Here is a 26,386-nt window from a genome sequence, read left to right as displayed (position 1 = left end):
CAGCATGTTGAGTGTAGTAGGAAAAGAAAAACAGAAGATGGAGGGAGTGGAAATGTAATGCCCTGTTCCTGTATCATTCTAGCAGGGGGGTTAATCCCATTGCCCTCCATAGGTTTGTTGAATTCCAACTTCCATCAGCCTAGCATGGCCAATGATCGGGGATAATAGGAGTCATGTTGTTGTTGTTGTTGTTGTTTAGTCGTTTAGTCGTGTCCGACTCTTCGTGACCCCATGGACCAGAGCACGCCAGGCACTCCTGTCTTGCACTGCCTCCCGCAGTTTGGTCAAACTCATGTTCGTAGCTTCGAGAACACTGTCCAACCATCTCGTCCTCTGTCGTCCCCTTCTCCTAGTGCCCTCAATCTTTCCCAACATCAGGGTCTTTTCCAAGGATTCTTCTCTTCTCATGAGGTGGCCAAAGTATTGGAGCCTCAGCTTCACGATCTGTCCTTCCAGGGAGCACTCAGGGCTGATTTCCTTAAGAATGGATAGGTTTGATCTTCTTGCAGTCCACGGGACTCTCAAGAGTCTCCTCCAGCACCATAATTCAAAAGCATCAATTCTTCGGCGATCAGCCTTCTTTATGGTCCAGCTCTCACTTCCATACATCACTACTGGGAAAACCATAGCTTTAACTATACGGACCTTTGTCGGCAAGGTATAGGAGTCATAGTCCAACAATATTGTATCTGGACAATCGCACCTGCCTTACATTATCCTGGAGGAAGGCAAGGCTGACTGGCTGTCTGGAATCCTGAACCTTGAACTTCCTGTTAGGGGTGATGTTATGTTGCAACATTTTGTTGCAGGTCCCACTTGTAACATTGTAATAACAAACTCACTAAGAGTTGTCATAAAGAAAATTATTTAGCATCTTTAATGTAGCAGGCTCCTTCATGGATCAAGGCCTTGTCGTGGCGAAGGGGCTTGAATAACTCAGAGAAGCTATGAGCTATGCCATGCAGGGCCACCCAAGATGGACAGGTCATAGTGGAGAGTTTTGACTAAGCATGATCCACCTGGAGAAGGAACTGGCAAGCCACTCCAGTATCCCTGCCAAGAAAACTCCATGGACAAAGACAACAGGCATATAAAAGTTATGACGCCGGAAGATGAGCCCCTCAGGTCGGAAGGCGTCCAACATGCTACTGAGGAAGAGCGGAGGACAAGTACAAGTAGATTCAGAGCTGATGAAGCGGCTGGGCCAAAGCCGAAAGGTTGCTCAGTTGCGGATATGCCTGGAAGCGAAAGGAAAGTCCAATGCTGTAAAGAAAAATATTGCATAGGAACCTGGAAAAGATTGAGGGCACTAGGAGAAGGGGACGACAGAGGACGAGATGGTTGGACAGTGTTCTTGAAGCTACGAACATGAGTTTGACCAAACTGCGGGAGGCAGTGCAAGACAGGAGTGCCTGGCGTGCTATGGTCCATGGGGTCACGAAGAGTCAGACACGACTAAACGACTAAACAACAACAACAAATGTAGCAGGAAAGGTGAAGCTACTTTCCAATGAATTTAATCTCTGAGCTGAGCCCACTTCTCTGGCTGATCATCTTGGAAGAATAGTCCTCACTCCTCCTCCTTGTGGATTTCCTACTTTAATTAAAATAACAAGTTGATAATGAAATTGCTGTGCACTGAGAATAAACAGCCGAACAACAGCTGTCATGATTAGCCTGCCAGAGGCTTGCATAATGGAATGCTAATCAGATGAACTAAACTCTTGGTACAATTTCCAGAAGGGTAGCTGTGTTAGTCTGTTGTAGCAAAAACAACAAAGTTTTGTGACTAGCACATTTATTATAGCATATAAGCTTTCATGAACCATAGTCCATTTCATCAGATGCATGAAGTATATTCTTGAATTGGAAAATGGGCAGAGCACTGCAGAGAAGTGAGTTCAGAGGGAAATGAAATGCAAAAAGGATAGTGATTATTACAGTACCTGAAAGGTAAATAACTACAGTGACCAATCAACAAGGCAACATTGGTGATAGCACAAACATCCTTGCATTGGTAAACTATGTTTTTAAAGCTGTAATCTCTATTCAAGGCACAAGTAACAGAATGGAGTTGCCTGTTAAACTGTAATTCAGAGGTTTTCAGCTGGAGTTGCCCTTTGACATCCCTTTGATCAGGTTGTTGTTGTTTAGTCGTTTAGTCGTGTCCGACTCTTCGTGACCCCATGGACCATAGCACGCCAGGCACTCCTGTCTTGCACTGCCTCCCGCAGTTTGGTCAAACTCATGTTCGTAGCTTCGAGAACACTGTCCAACCATCTTGTCCTCTGTCGTCCCCTTCTCCTAGTGCCCTCAATCTTTCCCAACATCAGGGTCTTTTCCAAGGATTCTTCTCTTCTCATGAGGTGGCCAAAGTATTGGAGCCTCAGCTTCACGATCTGTCCTTCCAGGGAGCACTCAGGGCTGATTTCCTTAAGAATGGATAGGTTTGATCTTCTAGCAGTCCATGGGACTCTCAAGAGTCTCCTCCAGCAGGTAGAGAACTGTCCTTAAGGTGGCAAGCCTCAAAATAAGGAAGGGTTTTGTTTGTTTTTTACATTCCAAAAAAGTATTTGTGTAAATTAGCCAGCCAATGTCTTATCACCAAAGCTGCCTTGTTAAATTGGTCAGTGTAGCTATTTTGCTTTCAAATAATCATCATTCAGGGCCTGGGACCCCTACAACCTACACCAATGCCTGAAGTGAGAAAATAGGTTATGGGACAGGAGATGAATAGTGGTCTAAATCACGGACAGGAAGTTTTAAAATGCTCAATTTTTAGCTCAGATGATCCTATCTTCAGATGGTTACATACCCTGTATTTAAACACCTTGACTGCCCCTGGGATGTAACAACCACTTTGAAATATAATCAAACAGTGAAATCACGGGGTCATCTGTCTCTCCTTGCCAGCATCACGCTGCTTTGTTTCCAGTTTCACAGCAGGGCTCATGTTTTAAATAGATTATGTACTCTACTCTGAGCTGGCAACAACTTGCTAATAGCCAGCAGCTGAGTGATAAACTATTGTTGCTGACAAGGACCTATAGGGCTCCAGGCCTTTTGTATGTTTCGGAAGTACAATTACCTTACCTCCGGGTCAGTGGATACTTTGCCTGCTAATTATTTTGAGACATTCCAATTAAGAGCAGCCAAGCCCACCCTGGCACAATTCATCTTGAATACTAATACTATCTGTCGCTTTTCTTTAGGTTCCCCATAAATACAAATTACACCCGTTATAACATTGATTCAATTTAAGTCCTTTATGGGAGATATATTATCCTATGGGCAATAACAACTGGTACATCTGTACTCTTACACTTCATTACAGTCCAAATCGAGGAGTCTGGTTCATCCATGCAGCACTGGGTATTCCCACCATGACCGTGTCTGGATTACAATCTATTATAGAGGAAATCAAGCGGGGAATCGATTTTCTGATTGTGCCCCAGTTCAACTGCGCACATACTGATTACAGTGTAGATTCATATGGCAGAAACAGGAACTCCATGAAAAGCAATCTAATTAGGTGGACTATATGACCCATTTATCTGCAATGTGAAAGTTAACTAGGTCCTCTTTGGACTTATTTTCTGGGTTCTTGGTGTGAAGGGTTGTACAGAAGGAGCAGATCCACAAATTGTATGAACCATAGCTTGCTTTCGGTGATTATACACCAAGGCTAGAGGAGCAGAAAAGAGAGCAGCTAATCATGCCTGTATACACAGATCATTTTCCCCCACCATACAAATTTTGAGATAAACACAGTGATGAGTCCTTTGAAGATGAGTGCTTGGATGGTGGACAGTTCACCAAAGGGATTCGTGGATGAGAAAATTATTTGCGAAAGTGATGTATGATCTTAGCTAGAAACCAGGCGATTTCAAAGTTCTTCCAGGTTTAGGAATTTATGGCTTACATTCGATAAGGAAAATTGAGTTGCGATGAAAAGGAGATAAATTAAAGAAAGCTTAATTTTAATAGGGAGTAAATTTATTCAGAGGTGTTACCACATGAATCAATCATAGTGTGGGAAAAGATAAGAAATGAAAGGGTTTTATACTGGGGAAACACAAGGAACTAAAACTTGTTGTTGTTGTTGTTGTTGTTGTTGTTGTTGTTGTTGTTGTTTTGTGGAGGAGAGCCTTTCCTTTTTCATTCTTTATTATTATTATTATTTGTTCCAATCTTCATGAATTATTTTCACTCAGGAGTCTTCCACTGGAAACCTCACCATAGTAAGTCTGGTACATATGAGCCTTTGACTCGTCATTCCAGAAAGCCCTGGTCTACCTCTTCCTTTAAAATGTTAAGTGACTTTTCTTATATGTATTGTTTTAGAATGCCTTAATAATACAGTTTCCTATAGTAGTCTCATTGTAATTGTCTCATTTATCAATGCAATCTTTTAAATATAATTTACTGTTTTATCACTTCTATATCATCTACTGATTATTATTTTTAAAATTATTTTTTGCAACTTTTCACCATTTGTCACTTATTTTAAGTACATTTTAAATTGGCTTTCCTCTTGGTGTCTTTCACCATACACATGCTCACTGGAGCAAATTTATACGGACTAGTTTAGAGCCTGTTTTTCACTCAGCTGTTCAGCTATCTGTCTTAACCATGGAACAGAACAAATGGAAACAAATTCAATGCATGACAAACAAATTCAGGCTGCAATCCTATATACACTTACATTGGGAAACCTCTCATTGAACTCAGTACTTACTCCCATGCTTGTGTGTGTGTGTGTGTGTGTGATGAGTACCAGCACAGAATGGCTGCAATGGGCAACCAAAAAAATATGTGACAGTACTTTGTACTAGTGACAACTGTCAGAGAAAAAGCACTGCTTACTCCTAAGTAGATGTGCACAGGGTTGCACTGTCAATATAACACAGCCTTTTTATTGGAGGAGATGCAATGCTGTAAATTATCAGGGTAGATTAAAGTTAAGTCTCAGTAGTATTTCAGTATTGGGGAATATGTCATGTACATTGCAGCCATGAGCAAACTGATACAAGATGTTAATCAGAAGATTATATTAGCATTTCTCTACTTAGTAGCAGTATTGAGTACAGCCTTGCTGAGCTGCACAAAGCTGGCAAAAGAGTCTCCATTCCTCTCATTCATTTACAAGCTAGTAGATACCTAAAGCTGAATTGCTTAGAATATCACTGAGGTACGCTATCGTAGGGTCACTTAATTTGTTACATTTGGGAAGTGTCCACCTTAAAATGTAGAATGCAAAAGAGGCGAACGCATGTTTGAATTGGAAACACACATTACCTGCAGACTCTGACATCAGAGAGCCAGCTCTGACTTGAGCTCTGTCTCAAGTATACCACGGTGGCAAACTTGGGTTTTCTGCTTTGTAATGTGTGCAACAGCCTTAACCATCCTGTGATCAATGTATATTTTCTGCCATCCCATTCAAGTGGGATATAAATTTAATAACGAAATAAATCACTGTTACAAGTTTTGTTTTTGTTTTTCTTAAATGTGATGAATGTTTGAATTTGGTATCTACTAAAACAGGAAATGATGGGGTGCTGGATGTTACTTAACATAGGGTTAATCAACCCCTGCCAAACTCCCAAGTCTGTTGCAACTGGCCAAACTTCCTCCCCCTCCCTTTACGGATCCCCCAAACCCCTTCCCCTCACAGCTCACTCATCCCCCAGGCTTCCTTCTCTCATCCAAAGCAGCAGGGGGAGGACAAAGGGAAGAAAGTCACCCTCCACTCTCCAGCCACAACAGCAACAACAATAGGAGAAGTGTGGGAAGGCCTGCTTTTGCTCCTGAATTTAAACTTGGTTTTCAGTGTGATGGCGGACAAGTGCTGATATAGTAAAGAGTAGCATACCTACAAATTGAAATATTTATATCCTTCCTTTCAGTCCCCGGAGAGACCCTGAGCTAAAGACTTCTCAGAAGTTGGTGCCCAGTATAAAAGGCATGCTTGTAGGTTGAACATTGGCCATTAACTCACAGCAGAATGGGAACAGTAGCTAGAAACTGTAACAGTAGTACATAATCAAAAATAGTAAAAACAGAGGGGCTACAACACATAAAATCCCAAAAATATGCAGTTATTTACATTTAATATTCAGTTCTATTTGAATAAAGAGCTTCTCAGAATGAGCATAATATAGGTTTGGATGATTTGTTAAGTTAACAAAAACAAACACAAGCATCAAATAATTACTTTCCCAATCAGAATTTTAGACCATCTAAAATCAAAATTAGGCAAAGAGGAAATCAACATAATATTAGAGGAAATCAATGTAAAGTGAAGAATTTGTTTGGTGTGCTTGAAGAATCAGTGATCAGGCTTTTAGAACAAACTTCCTTCTTACATTTCTCTGCAAGTCCGCTTATCAGTCCTGCATGGTGGAGTTCCTATTGACTCTAGTGAATGGTAACAAATGTCAAGCTGTAGTTATGAATGATGGATAATCAATTTGTTGTTTTAACTTGAACTCTGTTGAGTTGGTTAAGTTTTTCGCCTAGCCACAGGACATGGCCTATTCACATTGCCTAGCCAATTCACCTGCACTAAGTCCACACTAAGAAAAGATGAAAGGAAAGTGCAGATTGGGTCCCTGTCTTGCTCTGCTGGGGCTTGCTAAGAGTACTAGTCTCCCCTCCACAACTCCAGACACCTCCTGGTCTGGAAGGAAGGAGGAGAAATGGGAGGTAAAAGATATAAAACATCTCCCAAGTGGTTTTTCTGTGAGAAGACAGGTGGATTGCGTGCACTGTTTGCCTCACAGTAAGAACAATAAGGCAATTAAAACATAAACCACAATATTCAGAAACACAAAGCAATCCGAATTACTGCTTCACAGTGTGTTCAGCATAACCGGGTCTAGAATGGATCCCAGTGTGTCCTAAAGCATATTTCCGAAATAATTTCTTTCTATATAACATTTCAGTCCCATTGATTTCAGCACTGAGGTTAGGCAGGTGCTTCGCTCTTTTCCAAAGAAACTGAAATGCATGTGCATTTTGCACTCTACCAGTGAATAGACATTGTCAAAAAAAAAAATACAGTCAAAATGTAAGCCAAATCTTGCAATGTTTACCATTAATTGGTTTGCATGTGTGTTTAAAATTAGAATATATAAAGCAGAACTAGGTGGTACTTTCTAGTCATTACATATATATAGTACACAAGCATTCCAGGTGCAGGAGTTTAAAATAAAACTCACTGCCCCACAACTGCTGCCTACCTGCTTACCCAAACCATAACTGTAGAGGATTGCTAGAGTTTGCATACTACATCCCTAATTTCCAAGGATTCTAGTTACAGGTAGGTAGCTGTGTTGGTCTGAAGTAGTAAAAAAAAAAATCCTTCCAGTAGCACCTAAGATACCAACTAAGTTTGTCATAGGTATGAGCTTTTGTGTGCATGCACACTTCTTCAGATCCAAGGATTCTGATACATTTTCAGCACACCAAACTTTTCCCCTATCAAAATTTAAGACCTTTCTCTTTTGAGCTGCATATTTATCAAATTATTCCAAGCAAGCAAGAATGGTAAGTACTGTGATGCTCCCTGCTTTCTCTCATATTTCCTTTTCTGTAACCTTCCCAGATATCCTTCCTATATATCCCCCCCTATCCCCCACTTTTAATCCAATATAGTTTCTGTACAACACCTTTCTTAAACCTTGTGCCTTCCAGAAGTTTTGGACTACAACTCCCATCAGCCCCAAGCCAGCAGCTGTAGTCCAAAATAGGAGGGAGTCCCCGGCCACTTCACGGCCCCCAGGCAGCCAATCCAGTTGGCCGGGGGCGTGGCTTAGCACATTTGAGCAGCCATGTGGTTGGGAGATCTCCCTTCATCTTCCTGCTTCCGTGCAACCACCGTCCTAAAGTTTCATGAGTTTGGGGTAAAGAGAGGGCAATATGCTTGTTTGAGAATCCTCCTTGGTCACTCTTAGTTCTGAGTGAGTGTCACTCCAAACTCTGAAATGGGATTATGCTCTCCTACTTCAGTCTTCAGTCTTCCTAGAGTTAAAAGATAGGGTACTCATCTCACACTTTCCTCTGCTGGATGGAATCAGATATGTTTAAATCATGTTACACATTTGAACTTGGGATCAGAGGCTGGATTCAAACTACAAGAAAGAAGATTCCACCTAAACATTAGGAAGAACTTCCTGGCAGCAAGAGCTGTTCGGCAGTGGAATTTGCTACCAAGGAGTGTGGTGGAGCCCCCTCTTTGGAGGTCTTTAAGCAGAGGCTTGACAGCCATATGTCAAGAATGCTTTGATGGTGTTTCCTGCTTGGCAGGGGATTGGACTGGATGGCCCTTGTGGTCTCTTCCAACTCTATGATTCTATGATTCCATGATTCAGTCTATTCTAAAGGAAGATGGCCCAAGTTATGTTGTGTTTCTGAACAGGACTTTCTCATGGTTAGTTTAGGTGTTGCCTATTATCATTCATCTTCATTATTTTTTAAAAAAACATACACAATTCCCACAGCACTTTGGAATTTTTCTTTTATTTTCAGTAAGGTTGCCATCAAAGGATATTGTAAAATTGAGTATTTTGGAGCTGTATCTTGAAAAAGAAGAAGTTCAATGTTTCTATTACATAGTCTGCAGCACAATTGGTACAGTCATACATTTCAGGTTCCATGCAACTCTCATACCACCTGAATTTGACTTCCCATATTTTCAGACTAGCAGCAGTGTTTCATCATATTGGGAACCAAATGCGCTGGAATGGTGCTTACAATGAAATCATTTGAGAAGCCAAATGAAGACATTACATCCCTGGCCACATGGAAGTGGCAAATACTGCAGCTATGCTGGGATAGCCATTATGTTCTATGGAAGTGTGAAGCAGGCAGCCATCTCTGCACAAGGTATGTTGTTAGTTTCAGGCTTACATCCCTTTTGGAGACCTTATCCATCTTTGTTGCCAGCAAAGAGATGAAACAAATATGAGTTGTATAATGTGTCTAAACTGCATATTTATATTCAGAGTCTGAATAAATGATTTATTGCTTTGTTATTGATAAATTATGCAATTTGATATTATGCAAACAGGTGTGTTATTTGGGAGCACCAAGTATGAGGCGACACCTTGGGAACTAATTGGTTTATTGTGGCATGAGCTCTGCTTATTCTGGTGCAAAAGCAGTGACTGAATTTCTTACTCAACATTTTGAAAGTTGTACATATACAGAAGAAGAACCTTGCTAGATCAAATCAATGGTCCATTTAGCCCAGCATCCTGTTCAGAATTTGCAGTTTGCATATGGCTAGTTAAACTCCAATTAGCAATTTGTGAACGGTTAATTGGCTATGTATTCACTTTTTAATATAAGATTCCCAATTTTAGTTTAGCAAACTTGTTACTATGTTCTGTTATGGTTGCTTCACCTTAAAAAGGGATGTTGTAAATTCAGGGGGGAAAGGCAACAAAAATGATCCAGGGGATTGAGCAGTTCCCCTGTGAGGAGAGGTTAAAACCTTGGTTGGCCTTTTAATATAGAGAAAATGTGGGCGGTGACATGATAGGAGTGTAGGAAATGATGTATGCTAGGAGAAAGCAGATAGAGGCAAGTTTTTCTCTCACTCTCTCCTAACACTAGAACTTGTAGAAGCTGAATGTTGGAAGATTCAGGGCACACAAAAGAAAGCAATTCTTCACAAAGTGAATTCTTCACACAAATTATGGAACTCACCCCCACCCCCAAAAAGAAGGCAGTGATAGCCAGCAACTTGGATGGCTTTAAAAGAAGAACAGGCAAGTTCATGGAGGAGAAGGCTACTTGCCTTGATGGCTATGCTCTGTCTCCACTGTTGGGGGCAGCCGGCTTCAGAATACCGGTACCAGTTGCTGGAAATCACAACGGGAGAGAGTGCCTCTGCACTCTGCTCCGGTTTGCAGGCTCCCTATTGGAATTTGGTTTGCCAGCCACTGTGAGGACAGGATGCCCGATTAGATGGGGCACTGGCCTGATCCTGTTCTTATATTCTTATGGCTATTGACTGATGTTGGTGGCTCAAAATGGAATTCTTCCCTTCCAAAAGTTGACACCGTTCTGTTCGCAGTTTGGTGGTCTGTTGGATCTTCTTTGAGTGGGAAAGGATTCATCATTCATGAACCAAGAATCCGGAGTTATCACTCAGTTAATCTGCAGTGGGGTTTATTTTGTTTTCATCTACCTGTGAATCGGGTTCACTCTGCATTCTTCATGAATCCAAACCTTGCTTTTTATGAATCTACTTTACTGCTCTTTCAAAGCTCAATTCGACAGGAACTGGGATTATTTATTGTTTACGGAGCAGGTATTTTATAGTGGACCGCCAGGAAGAACTTAAAAAAAACACACAAAAAAAAACCAAGCTGCCAAATTTAATTATTCCGGATAATTCCGGCGCGAAACTGAATAATCGCCCCAAAATAGATGACTCAAGGGGGCTTGGAACATTCGCCTTCCTTCGCCTCCCCTACGCGCGGAGTGGCCCGGCGCAGCTGTGGGAGGTTCTGCGCGGGGCGCTCCGCCCGCCCTCCTCCAATCAGAAGTCGAGCAAGCCTCTCGAGGCGCTCGCCTGCATTTCCATTCATCTCCCGCAGGAGACAGGAGCCGCGCACGTGCCTGCGAGTCCCTCTCGAGAGCCCAGCAAAGGCGGACGAGCGCGAGGGCGGGAAAAAGCTCGCGGGCGGCCTGGGCGAGCGACGTCTTCCCCGGGAGTCACCTCCGCGCCCCTCGGGGGACGTTTTCTCCGAGCGTCTCTGGGCTGCGCGCGGCGAGTCTGTGCAGCTCCCGCGCCTTTTTATGGCGCTAGGACCCAGGCGAGTCTCTCTCTCGTGAGTCAGTTGCCGCAACAGCAGCGGCGGCTCGGTCGGAGTTGAGCGAGAGCGCCGTGAATGAGGCTGCGGCGCGCGCGCGAAGTGAATGGCTCGCGTGCGTTGGGAAAGTGGCCACGGAGCGAGGCGCTCGAGGATCCCGTGCGTGAGCCTGCGCGACGGCGCCTATAGCAGCAGCAGCAGCTCCTAGGGGGGCCTCTCTCCACCTGCCCGCGGTCGCAGCGCTGAGGTGAGTCGCCAATGGACGCAGCAGGCGCGTGAGGAGAAGTTGCTGCTGGGCTGCCAGGGTTGCCGGGTTGCCTGGCGTGGAGCGGTTGTGCCCGCAGGGGACGGGACGGGGGCCACCTCTCGCGGCTCCTCTCCGCAAACTCGCAAGCGGCCGCAAGCTGCGTCCACCCCTGGGCTGTCACTGGAAATGGCACCTCGGGAGGAAGGTCCCTCGTGGTGTTGGACCAAGAAAGCCCAGCAGCCTATGGGATGAGCGAAGATTAGTGGCGCGTCTTTCTCTGGGGAGCAGCAGCCGCGTCCGAAAGTCGTGCCTTAGAGGGTTCAGGGTCCCTTATCAAATAAATAAATCCATAAACAGCATGAGTACCCCGTTTACGCATAGTTCTGCGTATTGTCGCACGGGGGGGGGGCAAGGCATTCTGGTGTAAATCAGGGCAAAGGCTGTGGTTCTCTCGCGCTGTTTTTGCACTTTTTAAAATCCCCCAGACACGTACAGGGTTTAGTTCCCCTCCAGCTACAAACTCCCTGCTGGGACAGGATGGAAACTGACGGTGCTCATTGATTTATGGTTTGTGATTAAGCTCCCCACCCCCGACCCCTGAAAGCGAATGCCAGACAGAAGGGGGAAGAGGTGAGCAGATGAGCGGGAGGGGGTTGTTTTGTTTTTGTAGCTCCTTGGGACAGTTTGTGGATCTGTTTCTTCCTCCCCTTAACTTTTGAGCATTGCCTTGTCGGGTGGGAAACCTGCAGGAAATAAATGGATACATATAAATAGTGTGCTTGTCCGGCTGTGTTTTTTTTCTTCAAATTGTCACAAGCTTGAAAATTTGCGAGCATCGGTGTATGAGTGTAAATCCTTTGTATAAGCTAGGTGTAGGTTTTCTCTTGTACAGCATAACATAGCCTTGTACCTTAGCTTAACTGAAAACACGCATCAGAACTTTGTTGTTAAGTTGTAGGAAGAGATTCTGTCTAGAACACCTCATGTTAGCTTTACTTTATCTTACCTGGTTCCATTGATGCTCTCATTGTTTGATCGACATTCCATCATTAAATAATTCAGCTGTGGTGACAGTTCCATGGCACTGTACTGCTATAAAATGAGAGACGTCATTATGGTCCATGAAATTGTATTATTGGGGGTCAGGTATTCGCCTACAGGACAAAAAAATAATAATAAGGACCAAAGGCCAAATGGGTTGGATGAGTCATATATTGAGCCAAAGACGATCAGGACCTTAACATCAAGTATCTGAATCATTGCTTAACTATCTTTGAAACATCTGGAGACATTGTTCAGTGATACAGTCACTTTCAAAGGAGTATGTGGAATTGGGATAATGATAATTCAGTAACTTGAGAAATGCAGAGAACTCACCCTTAAGGGACAAAATCTGTTTCACAAGATGCTAGGAGAGGAAGTCATGAAGTTTCTGTTGCCCATTACTTTCTCCTAGTACGGTATTAGATGAGCACAACTTTGCTCAAAAGCAACCTTGCTCTTCTTCTTTTAGTTGTTCTCTGTCTTCTCATTTTAAAAATGGGCAGAATGCTAAAGAGTTGTGAGATTGTGTCTGTTCACCTTGCTTTAAAGAGTCAAAGTTTCAATTCAAGAAAACTAACTTGTTTCTGAATGGAAAGTGCATATTCTTTACAGAACAACATGCAAAGATAAATTCAGCTGGTATATTATGAAGTCTGAAGTTGTGTTGGTGAGATAGATCCCACTTGTTGATGCAGATTTGTTTTGCTTCTGTACACATTAAAATTATGTGTCACTTGCATGTATTTCAAAGGGGGGAAAGTTTGTTTCAAGACTCAGGTACAGATCGCAGTACTTCGTTTTCTAAGCATCAGTTTAAAGAAGAGGTGTATTTATTATTTGTACTAAACAATTTAATTCTGCTTGTATTGTGGTCGTGTTTCAACTGCTGAAAATGAAACTGTTTCCTTTTTGCTTAAACACCATAAAGTATAACATGCATGGAAATAATACAAAATTCAGTTCTGTCACATAATGTCAGTCCAGGCCAGGCTGATGGAGCTCTCCCAGACCATCCATTACAGTTTTTCAAAATGTCACTGTTTATCATGGCCATTTAAAGCAATGGTGACCTCTGCTGGCAATTCCCATCTAACAAATATGTGCTGAATTCAGCCGTCTAATAAACATGAATTGTTCCTGATTGATTTAATAGCATGCATTAAAGTAGGTTGGCTAATAAAACCACAAATTTCACTTACACAGTTGTAATGACATTAATGGAGTTTGCTTCTAAGTAAGCATACATTGGATAAAGTTGTAAAAAAATCCCTATTCTACCACCTCTCGACATGTGTTCTTCAGTTTTGTACTGTTTTGTGAGCTAGATTACACATACAGATTCCATTTTTTTTGCTTTACATTGCTTGCCAGAAACCCTGTCTGTTTTCGAGGTGAAGGAGTAGTTTTAATAATATAACAAAATTTCAGGGGGAAGACTGTTCCACATGAATATCTGGCATTTCAGATGGAAATAGTTTACTTTGTTATTGGTTAAACATTAAGCAATCCATGGTCTGGAATTAATTCACCTATAGAAGCAGGGGGGGAGATCCTCTGCTTTTGGGTTTTTTCCCCTTTCTATTGGCCTTTGTATGATTACCAAAAGACAAAAGAGATAGATATACAGTTGAGTTACAGGTAGATGAGAGAGAACTTACTAGTGTGTACACATGCAGCTGTCTTGGAGTTAATGGTGCTTGCCTAATTTAACCCTGCTTTGGTCTTCTAGCATTTACATTAGTGGAAATAGTAGACCGCCCATAAGACTGTAAATGATAGCAAAAACTTTGTAGTAAAGAACACGAGAATGCAGAGATCTTTTTATAAAACAACAACTGCAATACGCACACACATCTATACATCAAAATTAGTTTTTCTCTACCAAGGCAAGAATTCAATGTTGGCTCAGAATCTTGAGATCTGGACTTGATAATAGCTACTGTGCTTGGAAAATCAGCTTCTGGATAACAGAAAATAGCCAAATGGTGCTGTTTTAAATATTTAAAGCACTCAGAGAGTTTGTTCAAATGGCAGATTCCCCAATACTGAAGTGTTAAACTAGAAGTAGATGATAAAAATGTAGAGAGGTGTAAATGAATGCAAAAGTACCTAAGGAAATATTCTATCTGCTTTATCTTGTTAAGTCAGTTGGATACATTTTTTTGTATAAGTAGACTAATAGATGCAATAATGATAATTCAGTGAGTTCAGACATCCCATTTGCTATAATTGTGTCTTCCAGATGGAATCAGCAAAGAGATAAAAATGCAGCCCCTTTGAGACAAAGGGGGAAAGGGGGGCCGGAAAGCAAAATAACAACATGAATATCAGTAAATCCCATGGCAATCTCTAAAACATGCTATCCTCTATAAGTCAGTTCAAAATTAATTCCCATTGAGTTTCCGGGTCAGAGTGCATAAGATTGCAGCCTAAAAAAGTAAAAAGGCAGTAGCAGTTTGTTGTTAGCATCTGTCCGTCTTGAGAGACAATGGAGTGTGCATTAGCAGCCCTGAAGTGACCTCTTCAGGCCTCAGCAGTGTGTATGGAGGTCCTGGGCTTGGCTGTAGGAATTGCCGGTAGGAGGTGTACGAGGCACTATCTTAGAGACTGCACTCCAAGTTTGTGTAGGGTTTATTTTTTAGCCTTTATATCAGAGTTTTCGTTCTCCTAGGTAAGCTACCTTCCCAGGTTGATGAGCCCCATCTGCCCCAGTATAGCAGAATAGAATGATAATCTTCAAAAAAGACTGCTGAAATTATGCATTTTCCACACACACACCCCCAGTGTGATGCAAACCTCTCATGGGGAGAGGGTGCCAGTTTTTGGCTGCTGAACTAAATGTCTCAGAAATGTAGGGAGGATGGTAGGGATTCTTGAGAAATACTGGCCCCGGGCCATTTGGGGTTTCAGAGGTCAAAACCAGCTTCTTGCATTAAGCCTGGAAACAAGATCAGTTAAGCTGGTACAAGATCTGTGTAATTTGAACTGATTGACTGGCTCCTGTCCAAGCTTCTGGTTGCTGAAATTTGAAACTTTCAGATTGTCTTCAAGTGCAGCCCCACATAGTGAACATTAAAGTGGTCTGATCTGAAGGTGAATGAATGAGACCACATCTGGTTTATCAAAGAGAAAGAACGAGAAAGAGACAGTTATCATGTAAGATGAAGCTGGAAGGAAGTATTTCCTGCAACCACTGCCACCAGAATATTGAACCATCACATATCTATCTATCTATCTATCTATCTATCTATCTATCTATCTATCTATCTATCTTGGGACACAGGTGGCACTGTGGGTTGTTAAACCACAGAGCCTAGAGCTTGCTGATCAGAAGGTCGGCGGTTCGAATCCCTGCGATGGGGTGAGCTCCCATTGCTTGGTCCCAGCTCCTGCCAACCTAGCATTCGAAAGCACCTCAAAATGCAAGTAGATAAATAGGTACCGCTACAGCGGGAAGGTAAATGGCATTTCCGTGTGCTGCTCTGGTTCGCCAGAAGCAGCTTTGTCATGCTGGCCACATGACCTGGAAGCTGTACGCCGGCTCCCTCGGCCAATAATGCGAGATGAGCACCGCAACCCCAGAGTCGGTCACGACTGGACCTAATGGTCAGGGGCCCCTTTACCTATCTATCTATCTATCTATCTATCTATCTATCTATCTATCTAGAGTTAACAGCCTAGTCCAGATTTGTTCACTCTTCTGTGGTATCTTCTAAAGTGCATTCATACACCTCAGGTGGGGGGGGGGGATAGAATAATAGAATTGTAGAGTTGGAAGGTATCCCAAGAGCCATCTGGTCCAACCCTGTGCAATGCAGGAATTAACATAACTTCAAGAAGATCTAGCAATACTTCCTCCTGGACCAAATTGGAGAGGCATCTTTTACAATTACAATCTTTGGTTTATGCTTCATACAGATTTGTATGCGATTAAAGCTAGAGTAGAACCGAAGTACATATTCAACAGCTCAAAGCTCAATGGCTTATGCAAGAGTTTGTGGCTCCTATGAGTTACTTAAAATGTGGAGCAAAGCTATATTCCTTGTACTTTTAAAATCGTATCAGGCTCAAGCTGAATTATTAAATGTGCATCAATATGACTGGAAGGAGGATTTTACATCTAGAATTGGATGGAACCTTGTAACCCCCTTCCTGATGCAGGAAATGCAGACCTAGAACATTCTCAATAGATGACTGTCCCTACCAACCCTCTACCTAATTATGTATTTTCATTTGTAACTGCTTTCACCTTCAAGACATTGTTCCTAATATTCTCCTAAAGTCAACCAGTGTGGTGTCATGGTTGTAGTGTTGTACTAGGGCCTAGGAGGTCCAACTCTGAGGGCCTTCTGGCAGTTCCCTCCCTGCGAGAAGCAAGGTTACAGGGAACCAGGTAGAGGGCTTTCTCAGTAGTGGTGCCCACCCTATGGAATGCCCTCCCATCAGATGTCAAGGAAATAAATAACTATCTGACTTTTAGAAGACATCTGAGTTTTTAATGTTTGGTGTTTTTAATATTCTGTTGGACGCCGCCCAGAGTGGATGGGGAAACCCAGCCGGATGGGCGGGGTATGTATGTATAAATAAATAATATAGGAGACAAGGGTTCAAATCCACAGAAACTGAAATGAGTGTTCTGATGGTTCCTAAGCCATCCCAGGAAAGAGTGGAGCAAATCAGAGGGTTTCTTCCTCTTACCAGAGCACCAACTACTTGTTCAGCACCATTGCTGTTGCCTATTTTACCAATCATAAGGCCAGCAGGAGAATGAGAGTTGGGCTGGGTAGGTGGGATTTTCTTCTCCATTGAAGCCCTGGGTGTTTCATCTCTGTCCAGCCCAGCAGCACAATAGTAATAAAAGAGCAATCTTCCTTCCATCATAGCATTGGGCTTGGTGGAAAGGTTTCTCTCTGCCCTGCAGTGCCCAACCCAGCACCATGATGGGGAGAAAATTCCCTCCACACATCAGCAAAGGAATGGGGAGGGTATTGTGTATATGTATGTGTGTGTGTGTGTGTGTGTGTGTGTGTGTGTGTGTGTGTGTCTTTGTTCCTTGGGCTGAAAAGGGTGAGCTATTATGACTGCCTAGAACCTCCATAACTAAGGAAGATGAAATACATCTGTTGCTCTAATGCAGTGATCTAAGTGCTTGTGCATGGGATTCAATTTGTAATTGGGGCAGGGGAGCCTCGTGGTCAAATGTAGCAACCCAATGGTAAATCTTCCAGTAGGTCCTGCCAAAAAGGCTCTTAAGAACTATATGCAAAACTGTCACCTTTTTACTCCCCCTTGTGCCTTTGACAACAGGTTGACATGCAGATATCAAACAGGAGAGAAAAAGTGGTGAGAAAAGCTTCACCAGTTCAACTACTGCTTCTGCATTTGCTGTTAAGGACACAGGAGCAGGTTAAAAGTCAGGCACCCCTAACTTTATGGAGCATTTGATCTAAAACTTGCAAAGGGAACATAACCTGTGGTCCCTCTCATCTCGTGTGTTAAATGTTGAGCATACCTAACAAACAAAACCTACTAGATCAAGTCAGCTCAGGTGTGAAACCCAGAATACTGTGGGTGGCATTTCGAGAAATTGAGAAAAGTCTTTGTAAGCAGGGTTTCTAAAATTCAGACAGAATCTGTGTTTGAACTGACCTTTTTTCAGCATTGCTTATCAGCTTGTGTGTCAGTGTTCACTCTAAGGAACACTTTGGAATCTTTAAGAGGAGAGAAATTTTTGCTTCCCAGGAAACATCTTTTTCTTCTCTTTCCAAGGGTTCTGGGTTTATGGTATTACAGGCTTTATAGAAAAGAAGGTCTATTGGCAAGTAGCCATATCAAAATCCAATTTTCCATTACTGGGAACAGTAACAACATATGATTACACTTTCCAAGTTACTCTGATGAATCTACCTTGAGCAGTGGTAAGGAAGATGAGAGGGATTGGGTTAAATGGGTGCAGAGGAAAGAATGTATTCTAGCTAATGACAGGCAGAATCATGGGCAATCATAAACCACTTTCTGTAGCACTAAATGATAACAGTCATTTTGTGTAGCAAACCTACGTTGGTCCCAAACCTGAAGCCCAAGTAATTTGCTTTGAAATGTTGCCATTTCAAAGTTAGTTGGTAAAGCTTTAGAGAAGTTTCTACTGCTGGAAACTCTTGAGCATGAACCTTCAAAAGCATCCTGATAGGCTCTTTAAAAAGATCTGCAATGAAGATCCAAAATAGCTCTCCTTTTATATGTCGTGCTTTCATTAACAATGCCCTATTGAAAGATCACTTAATTTAATAAGAGGGACTTAAAGCAAATCTATGAGCAGAAACCTGCTTGTATAAAATGCTCAGATTCACAGGAATTTGCTTGAGGTACCTATTGGATAATGTGTTGGAAGCCAAATTATCACACTGTGGCCATTGCAGCAAATTGTTAGCCATGTCTATTCAAGTTATACTCAGAAGAAGAGAATGGGGTAAAAGAAAGGATGTTGCTCCTGTTTCAAGACCTATTGTTTTTCTTTTTTAAAAAATGTTGCAGGTATAAAGCCAGGGCTGTCTTAAGCATATCTGGCGCCCTAGTGCCAAGGTGTGAAGATCCCTCTGGCGCCCCCAACCCGCCCCGTTTCCCAGCGCGGCTGCCTGTAGCCTTGCTGTAGAGCCGACCCTGTATAAAGCAGACCAAAGCATTGTGTGTATGGTGCTGTGTTTTAACACACATGCCAAGGCTTGCATTATAAGGGCACTTTCACTACTATGAGGAAGTGTGAGAGATTCCTGTTATAATTGCTTCTCAGCATGGAAAACAGTGTTGTTATTATGTTAATGAAGCATCAGACACCCAACAGAAACTACTGTTGGGGTCTTTACTGCCCCAGTGTTCAGCTATACAGCTTTGCTAGCCCCTACAATTGTAGAATTGTATCTGAAAACCTAACACGCTTGGTATGTGTTTGCTTGGTATGTATGATGCACGCTTGGTATGTGTGTTTAGTACCAGAAGAGGGCAGAGAAGAGAGATGTGATCAGGAAACCCAGATTAACCACCACATATATGTGGCCACCTCATGAGAAGAGAAGAATCCTTGGAAAAGCCCCTGATGTTGGGAAAGATTGAGGGCACTAGGAGAAGGGTACGACAGAGGATGAGATGGTTGGACAGTGTTCTCGAAGCTACGAACATGAGTTTGACCAAACTGCGGGAGGCAGTAGAAGACAGGAGTGCCTGGCGTGCTCTGGTCCATGGGGTCACGAAGAGTCGGACACGACTAAACAACAATATGTAATTTAATCTAAAATGTATGTGTACGGTTACTTTAAATTACCCATTGTGCTTCCCAAAAAAAATTTCCCGCTGAATTTAGTTATTTTTGGTTTCAGACCTTAGGCCCGACTCATGGGTAGTAAATATGAAAGAGACCTAAACGCACTGGCTTGACAGACAAGGCAGCACATTATTGGGGTGTGATGAGTAGGTATCCATACCAACTTGGTTTACTAGGTGCTACTTCAAATGTAGTGCCTGTTGCTTTAACAGATCCATTCTCCTAGTTTCTCTCATTTTCCTCCACAACTATAGCAGGCTGTACTGTAGCTGTGGTTCACCACTGATGGAGAAGAAGACAAGCCTTGCTGTTATGGAGCTCTAAAAGCAAGCAACAAATTGGTTGGGGTCAGGGCAGAGCTAGGAAGCCAAAAGTTGGGTGTTGGGTGTTGTTGTTTTTAGTTTTCTTAATAGGTTTAGGCCACTTAAAATGTGGGGTTGCCAAGTCCAGACCCTTTTCCCAATGAACTCAAGGTGGTGTACAAGGTTCTTCCTCTCTTCCAAGTCCCAGTCCAACACTCTCACTGTCACACCACACTGTTTCTCAGACTTCCTGGGTTTTTGTCCTACACCTTCAGTGCAGACATACACAGAGAATTTATTCAACTTTTCTGCAATCTCTTTATACTTCTTTAGCACATCTTTAGTTCACTTGTCATCTGACTTCCTCCCAGATGGATTTCATACTTCTGGGGAATGTAAATCTTTTTTCTTTAAATCCTTGTTCTTAATATTCTTAGTGACAAGAGCCTCAAATTCTTTATTTCGTTTTCCACCCCTCTTCATCCACTTCTGTTTTGTGTTTGTGTGTGCGCACACATGCCGGTTTGTGTCTCTTGATTTGTATAAGAGACTCCCATTTTCTGAAGGAACCCTTCTTGCCTGTAGTAGTTTCCTTGCTTTAATATAAATATGCCCAGATTGTGTCAGAAGTAGGAGCTTGTGGATGTAGATCACATTGAAACCAGTAGTATTAAGCTATCAGCAAATTCCCCTCTACTATATTGTTTTGTTGACAGATGCATATTTAAGCAGCAGAGACTACACTGATTTTCAGCTGAGCAGGTTCAGGCATAGTTACAGGAATTCACCCAATAGCAGGTATGGTGATTTATTTGGCTGTGCTTTGGGGGATTTTCCTCTGTCTTGGTTAAATGTGACAACTGTTGTCAAAAAATATAATCACAGGTCTTGCCTCTAACACTGAGCTGCAATAAACATGACTGTAAAATTTTTAGCTTGGCAGTGGGTCATTTATTTTATTTTTGAATAGCTATGCAAGTTCCAGTTTTAAAGCTGCTATGCTTAAGGCTTATTTAGCTCCTCTGTGGGGTGGTGACTGTTTGGGAAACTAATAAAAGATTAGGCTCCGTTTGACAGCTTTGAACCACACAGAGGAAATTAGTGGAATTCGTATTCCAATGAGAGATGGATTATTGCTTTGCCAGTTTCATGTTACGTGAAATGTACCTCTGCTTTTCTTGCCACCTAAGACCCTTTTTTCGCATTCTAAACAGTATTAAGGCTTGGAATTTTGTTTTTATGGCTCTAATTAATTAACAGTTTTTCTAAAGACTGTGAAATCATGGGTCTCAAGGGGCATTTTTTAAATAGATGTCAGCTCCACTCATTTTTACAGTGTGGCTTGTTTCCTATACAGCACATTCCTGCTTCTCTTTTCTCCTGCACCCAAGAGTGTGTGCAGATGAATGTGGCCTTGGAAGAAAGTTGCATGCTTCAAAGCATAAAAGTGGGCCAACAATGGCACTCAAGTAAACAGACATTCAAGAGAATTCCATTTCAATTTAGGCATCAAATTAGGGGCATCTGTCATTCCCCCCCCCCAAATAATAATAATACTGTAGGCTCTATCAGCCGTATAATCACTCAGGTGATCAGAGACAGATAATGATAGAATTGTAGAGTTGGAAGGGACTCCAAGGGTCATCTAGTCCAACCCCTTACAACGCAGGAATCTCAGCTAAAGCTTCCATGACAGATGGCTAGCCAACCTCTGCTTAAAAACCTCCAATGAAGGAGATGTAGCAATAAAAGTCAAACATTTTCAAAATTCCAAGTACTGCAGTTTATCTAAAGTTCTGAAAGTCTGCAATTATGTTCCCTGTAAGATGTATGGATAAATTTCCCCCCATGATGAAGGCATTCTCAATTATCTACTGTTATGGAATAAGTTATAACATGTGTACTACTGTACTGTAACTTAAGTGCCAGTCTGTTTTTTAACAGAGTAGCAGAATCATGAAGCTTCCCTCTTAACACTGCTTTTTTAAAGGGGTGAGGGACCTGTGACTCTCCACATGTTGTTGGGACTTTCTTTCCCATAAACTCCAGCCACCCTGGGCAATACTCATGGATGATGGGAGTTGAAGTCCAGCAACATATAGGGCCACAGATTCCCCACCCCTGCTTTATTAGAAAGGTTTTGTAAACCCATCCCTCCCCCATCCTAGGAATGGCACTGACAACTCTAAATGTCATGCAAGGCTTTCCTTCTCCACAGTCCTCTCCATTCTGCCTCACCCTCTAAAAGCCACTTTTATTGCATGTTTAATGGGGCTTTGCATGAGTGCTTTGGGTAGCTGTATCTACATTGGGTCTCAGATTTGGTCTTAGATTGTTCTCCTGCATCAACACTGGGTCCCCTGTGCTGGTTTATGTGCACCGTTACTTCAGAGCAGGATGGCATGCAGAGTAGGATGGCATTTGTCATTGAAGGATATGCATTTGAGGACTTTCAAGTGGATGGAGTCCCATTCCAGTTCCTTTCCAGCAGAAGCATATTTTCATATAAAAGCTAATGTTGCTTGGTTTGATACCTTATTCATTTTCTGCTTGGGTCCAGAAGTGCCAAACTCAGTTGCTGTTATTTTACTTTCAAAAAACCCCAGACCAAATCCAAATAAATATAAAGTAAAACTAAAAATACATTTACAGTGGTACCTCGGGTTACGAACTTAATTAGTTCTGGAGGTCCATTCTTAACCCGAAACCGTTCTTAACCTAAGGCGTGCTTTTGCTAATGGGGCCGCCTCCTCCTCCTGCTGCTGCTGCTACTGCGCCACCACCACACGATTTCCATTCTTATTCTGGGGCAAAGTTCTCAAACTGAGGTACTACTTCTGGGTTAGTGGAGTTTGTAACCCGAAGTGTTTGTAACCCGAGGTACCACTGTACTGGTTTTCAAGGAGTCAAATGCTGAGAAAAGCAGAACGTGAAAACTGGTCCTTTCCCATTATTACCTGATGCAGAAAACAAACAAAACAAAGACAACAAACACATAGTATTCAGCCATGGAAGGAAAAAAATAAATAACATAGACTGTAATCCTGTGCACATTAGGCTGCTTAGATTCCATTGACGTAGGCAAGATGTAAACCAGGGGTCAGCAAATGTTTTCAGCAGGGGGCCGGTCCACTGTCCCTCAGACCTTGTGGGGGGGCCGGACTATATTTTGAAAAATTAATAAATTCCTACGCCCCACAAATAACCCAGAGATATGTAAAAACACCAGGCAGGCCCCACAAATAACCCAGAGATGCATTTTAAATAAAAGGACACATTCTACTCATGTATAAACACTCCGATTCCCGAACCGTCCATGGGCTAGATTTAGAACAGGCCTTAGTTTGCCTAGTCCATGATGTAAACATTTCCACAGTGCATGATTGCAGTCATAGAAAGTTTTTTAAAAAAACATTCACATTCCATTTGCACTGTAGGTTCCCCAATCCTACTCAATATCACTGTATTTCCGGTTGAACCTACTTGTATTAGGGTTTTCATGTAAACAGACAGTTAACTTATTAATAGCTATTGTAATCCCAGTTGCAAAGTCTTGAGCTTTGCAATGCCATGTGCAAGTTTTCAAGATTGGACATAGTGATAAAAAAGGTGTAGCTTTAGAAGAGGAAGGCTGGCCAGCATGTGTGGAACAATATCTTCTAGGAGTCAGAGGCTCCTACTTCAAAACAAGAGATAATGCAGCACATATTTGGGAACTAAAGTTACAACTTGTCAGAAACGATTTTAAAAAGTTTCACATATGAGTACAGGACAGAAAATATTTTTCAGTTACTTGGGAAACTTCTCCTTCAGCTAGATTTGGTAAATATCGGACAAGGAAAATCCAAGCTGAGGAATTTCAAGTTATATGTCATAGATTATAGACTTATAAAGCAAATTATAAAAGTGTAAATTAGGTCATGGTTGGCTCAGACAGTTTATTTTAGTACACTAGTCCATAGTAATTGAATCCATTTAAAATAAATCTGCCTTGAAATATGATACTGTGAATGACAAAGCCATTTTAATAAATATAAAAAGCCAGGATCACTCTCTATTGAGGTCAGTGGGGCAGAATGCCTTGGATCAGGACTGCCTATGATCCAGAGGGTTTGGTAACTACTAGCCAAATTATTTCCATATGTGTCGTCTCAGTACTGTAAGGCAAAAATGTGACTTTAGACAATTAAAATGTTAAGTAACATGTATAACTGCTTGGCAGTATTGCCAAAGTATATCGCTAGTTGAATCTAAAATTGTTCACATTTAGGCAGAATATACATTACAGCAGTAAAATGTTTTAGTAAGGAGACAAATCAAGAGAATGTTATCTATTTGAGAGGAACCCCACTGTCTGTTCCATCTGGAAAGCTTATCTCCCCTTTGATTTTTGTTCTAACTGTATATATTGCCTCCCATTTTCATTCCTGTCATTCTTGCAGTCCTAATTTAACATTTGGGAATTCATGGTTTACCAAAGTCCTAACCCAAGCAAATCTTCTAACTTTCAGTATCTTTCCTATAATGTACCTCTTGCCGTGACACTCTTTCAGCGATGTAATTAAGTAACTTTTGTGCAGAGAAAGTCATGCAGCAGTGATATAAATTTCATAGATGGTGATTCTCAGCCCCTTTTTATGCCGTTGCAGTCCCATTGAATTAATGACATTCCATCAATGCAAGTTATCTTAGGGCAAAACTAGACATAGTAATGCAGTTTGGTTGTGCACAGCTGTTTTTTCTTCAACTAGTAGCCAGCACAGAGAGACTGCGAAATAGCATGGTGCACTTTGGTTCTCTGCCCTTGTTGTAGTTCTGATTGGAATTGACTGCTTTACCTCCTATTTGCAATGGAAGAAAAGCTCCAATTGATGCCCATTTTGAGTAGCAGGCATAGGATGGGGGTTGCAGTGGGAGTGTGGTGCAGGCAAAGGGTTAAAGCCTTCCTCCACACACACACTACACACACACACACACACACACACACACACACACACCACAATCCTGATCTGTCTTGAGCAGGCATCCCCAAACTTCGTCCCTCCAGATGTGTTGGACTACAATTCCCATCATCCCTGACCACTGGTCCTGTTAGCTAGGGATCATGGGAGTTGTAGGCCAAAACATCTGGAGGGCCGCAGTTTGGGGATGCCTGGTCTTGAGGGTCCTATGTAGCATCTACTAGTTAAAGGGTGGAAACAGCTGCACAGAACTAAAGTATATTACAAACTTCACATCAGTTTGGCCTGTTTATCCCATTTTAGCAATAAGGTAATTCTTCTATTGATGGGCAAGCAGGAAATAGTGTCATAATATTATGTTGCTCCAATGATCCTGTTTGCCTCGTATCATTGCTGTTTAATTTATGAGCTATTGCTCTGACAAGTTAGAAGTTAACATGTCGGGAAATGCACAGCCCTGAAAATTTATTGTGCTCCAACCAGACAAAAGCCACTTTCCAAGACAAACTGAGTTAAGACTCAGTGGCTCATTTATAACATTTTTGGGCGCTGTTCTCTTCCGTTGTGGGGGCGGGGGGAGTATGTTTGTATTGGATTTTCAACAAATGCATAATTATTGCCCAGCAGGGAGAAGCTAGTTGAAAAATACAAACAACTCAGAAGAAAGAGGTTCTTCAGGGTTAATAAAGTAGCCAGTGCACTAAAACACATTCAAAGAAGGAACTGGCTTCCTGTAAACTCCAGGAGTGTGCCACATTGGACAAAAATATTCAGCTTGGATAGGACTGGATATATTGCTCATGTTTTTCCTGAAATGTCAGTGACACATAAGACTGGCACTTAAAGGCACAGTTGCATAGCTGCCAAGTTATCCCTTTTTAAAGGGATTTTCCCTTATGCTGAATAGGCTTCCTCGCGAGAAAAGGGAAAACTTGGCAGCTATGCAGTTGTAGTTGTAGTTTTTGTTTTAGCAGCCACCTGATACCTAGAAATGTACCTGGCGAAGCTTTTGCTGGCATGGAGTTAAGAGGTGGGAGAAGCATCACTTAGTAAATTAAAGGCATTGGCATGGGGCCAGGGAAAAAATGGTGGCAGCTCTAATAAAAAGAAATTATGCAGTCCCTATTGACATCATGTCTAATTTACAACATTTGATAGTAGGATGTGGAGATGATGTGTGCTAAAGTTATGTTCGTAGTATTGCGTGTAAGCCAGTATAGTGCCGAAAGAGTCAAATTTGCAAATAGACCATGACCAGTCATATTCCCACAATGGCTATTATAAAGCTGATTTCATAATATTTGCATACATTCTTCATTCCTAAGTACTTGGCTTCTTGCAGCTGTGATACTGGCTTCCTTCGATCATACTGTAGGTGTAGACATCTTGTATTATTATTGCATCTCACTTAACGTTGGAAGAAATACCGTGTTTCTCCAAAAATAAGACATCGTCTTATATTTATTTTTCCTAAAAAACAAACAAACACGGTGGCTTATTTTCAGGGGATGTCTTATTTTTTTAATATGGTACAGTTTAACCTACAAGGTTAAACTGCCTATCACTATGGCTTATTTTCGGGGTATGGCTTATTTTCGGAGAGTGCTTTTACTAGCTCCACCTGAAACAGTAAGGAATTGGGGCTTTCAGGCCCTAATCTCAACTGCAGTGCTATTGATAACACTGTA

At 42.0% G+C, this 26,386-nt stretch overlaps 1 protein-coding gene across 1 annotated transcript in view; it reads left to right on the top strand.

The window, feature by feature from the left end:
* Positions 1 to 10,611: 10,611 nt before the first annotated feature.
* The window catches only part of NGF (nerve growth factor), a 51,902-nt gene continuing 36,127 nt past the window's right edge, over positions 10,612 to 26,386 (top strand). Inside the window, exon 1 of the mRNA XM_035123389.2 lies at positions 10,612 to 11,073. The gene's annotated coding sequence lies outside the window, so the exon portion shown is untranslated. The remainder of the gene's footprint in view (positions 11,074 to 26,386) is intronic.

Source organism: Zootoca vivipara, chromosome 7 (assembly GCF_963506605.1).
Source record: "Zootoca vivipara chromosome 7, rZooViv1.1, whole genome shotgun sequence".
Classification (NCBI taxonomy): domain Eukaryota; kingdom Metazoa; phylum Chordata; class Lepidosauria; order Squamata; family Lacertidae; genus Zootoca; species Zootoca vivipara.
Note: the sequence above shows the minus strand (reverse complement) of the source record. Positions and strands in the feature narration are given on the sequence as shown.